At 39.7% G+C, this 2,632-nt stretch overlaps 1 protein-coding gene across 2 annotated transcripts in view; it reads left to right on the top strand.

Moving 5' to 3' along the window:
• Positions 1–234: 234 nt before the first annotated feature.
• The window catches only part of sgip1a (SH3GL interacting endocytic adaptor 1a), an 81,869-nt gene continuing 79,471 nt past the window's right edge, over positions 235–2,632 (top strand). For both annotated transcript variants that reach the window (XM_032524900.1, XM_032524898.1), the window contains exon 1: positions 235–381. The gene's annotated coding sequence lies outside the window, so the exon portion shown is untranslated. The remainder of the gene's footprint in view (positions 382–2,632) is intronic.

The following is a 2,632-nucleotide window of genomic DNA, read 5'->3' as shown; positions in this document are numbered from 1 at the left end:
CATTATATTTTTAATTGTTTAAATAAATTAAATCTTATAAATGTAAGCCACACTTTACATGTTCTTGTGAACAAAAACTGCAAACAGATTTGTCAATACGCAGGTGCCTTTTCACAAACACTGAATACCGAGCAAAATAAACCTGCAGTCGGACACGCACATTCATAAAATATCTAGGCGTAGTAAAACATGCCATGAATGAAAAAAAAGATAACGGCTAACGTTAACGTTACTTGTCACTTCCGACGTCCATCTTTATTGGCTGAGTCAATCACAAGTTTGGGAAAGGACATATACATTTTTCGTAATCGTGCAGAATACATTGGTTTCAATTGAAAAGAATATAGCTTCCCTAAAAAACAAAACGTTGTCCAAAGAGCGGTAAGTGATGTTTAAGTGATGTTTTATCTTTGACAAAAACCGAGGCTAACAGTGAGTTAGCTTACAGTTAGCTCTGTGACTCAAATGTTGCTAACGCTAAACGTCAATGTTAACAGCTTCACCACGGTTCGTTAACGTTACCGACATGAGAGGTCCTACGACGGGTTATGTAACTAAATGAAATAAATACCTAACTGAATACCATTGTTGTACCACATTACACACAGTAACGTAACGTTATGTTATACCATATGGGCGAATTCTTTATCTTCATTATTATGCAATTAATGGACTCCGGCGCACCGTCGGCCATTAGCTAATTCTGTAAAATGGACACCCTTAATCCACTAGCTAATACACTTACGGCTCCAGGCAGCACATTGGCTAGCCCAGATCCATGCCCCTCACTCTACACAGGCCAGGTCCAGACACAAAAACAAAACCATTGCTGTTATTAGCCTACATTATAAAGTTAACAAAAAGTAGTAGGCTAGTTAATGTGGAGTACAGAAGACGTGAGAGTGGGCTTTTAGAATGAGTCAAACGAGTGAATTAATAAGACTAGAGGAACACTCTGAAAACATTTCATGGGTTAGCTAGCTAATTTTAGGGCTGAAACCTTTGTTGTGTGGGAATTAACTGTTTATTGTTCAGGAAATTAAATCACATAGGATGCAAAATCAGGAAGACTAAAAATGTGTTTGCCAGAAAATTATACCGTGGGCTTTTGACAATCTGTCTTTTTACACAGTTTCACATGTTGCTGAGATCTTTTATGAGATTAGATATATGATGTAGGCCTACATGATATCATATGATGATATATGAGATAAAATATATATTATTTTCAATCATGGATTCCAAATGTACAACATTGTAGTCTTCAGTTTTTTTAAAGTTTTTTTTTTTTAATGAAAGACATATCACCTTGGGACTTGAAATCACGGTACCCCTGACAATACTAAAAACACAATGGTGATATTTGTAGCAGCTAGTTAAAGTTTACTATGCAATGTTGCAATCCAGTACGTGAAAGCAAGGGCTTGATGAGGGAGTAGAGAGAGGAGAAGGGGATACAAGACAGATCAGTTTTTGTCATCTAAAACAGCTGAGCAATTAGTCTATTCCATTCACCTTTTTCAGGTCAATTGTCCATCAGGAGGTTTGATACAAAGATAAAATTCTTACCATTTGTTTGAGAAACAGATTTGAAAAAAAGTTGCCAAAGACATTTTGTCAGTTGTCTTTAAACAAAAAATCAGTGCAGATATTAGCTTGGGCTTGGGGGTATTGGGTTGGGACAGCCATAATATCCAAGAGGCCTACTGCACGTGTGAGAGTTCATATAGAGTGAGTTCAAGTAGAGGTTTGTGAAATGTGGGAAAATTTGTGGGGGAGAGAAGGGATTGCCAAGCTTGAGAATGATGAGAGAGAAATTAGGTTTCAGTCTTAGGTGGACAGTGCCTGGGAATTCAGCCTGGGAAAATGTTGGAAAGCTGTTTCTTGTGTTGAGCTGTGAAAACCCTCAAATGCAGCTTTATCAGGGAATGTTTCTTGGGCTCTACCCAGAAAGACAGCACTGTGTCCTAGGGCTGCACGATTATGGCCAAAATGATAATCACGATTATTTTGATCAAAATTTTGATCGCGATTACTCTCACGATTATTTGTTGATTTTAACCAAAACAAATTGTATTGTCACATAGGCTATTTATAACTGCGAGAGGGAGTGGGATGGACGCTACTCACAGAGAGACGGCTGATCATCATGAACGGGTCCCGCACGGGTCGAATGGCGGATACACACGGCGTGTGTATGAAACGTCTGTATCTTCACTGCGCTGCATTTTTATGAACTATGATATTCTCCCAATGGGTCACATCTCTGGTCCAGGTCCAGGACCAGCAGCTCCGTCTCACGCTGTTACTCTACCAACTGAAGTTAGTTGCATTCAGTAACTTCTTCTTGCCGTGGCGCCGCGATACCAGAGTTACCGCGGAAACACTGGTACAAATACAGGTTTGCCCCTCATACTTAACATATACAAGCTGTGGTAATAAAAAATTAAAAACTGTAGACAAATGTCAGAAGTTTGGACCGGCGCTGTGTGGCGGGGCTGCGTGGAGATAGACGAGGAGAGAGAGTAGAGGAGAGATCCCACACAGGCACGGCTTTACAGACGAAATGGGTCCCGTAATGCAAAATTAAACCATATCCATATAAACAGCATTGCAGCGGATGGGAGGACAT

Source organism: Etheostoma spectabile, chromosome 9 (genome assembly GCF_008692095.1).
Source record: "Etheostoma spectabile isolate EspeVRDwgs_2016 chromosome 9, UIUC_Espe_1.0, whole genome shotgun sequence".
Taxonomy (NCBI): Eukaryota; Metazoa; Chordata; class Actinopteri; order Perciformes; family Percidae; genus Etheostoma; species Etheostoma spectabile.
The sequence above is the reverse complement of the archived record's forward strand: the minus strand, read 5'-3'. Positions and strand labels throughout refer to the sequence as shown.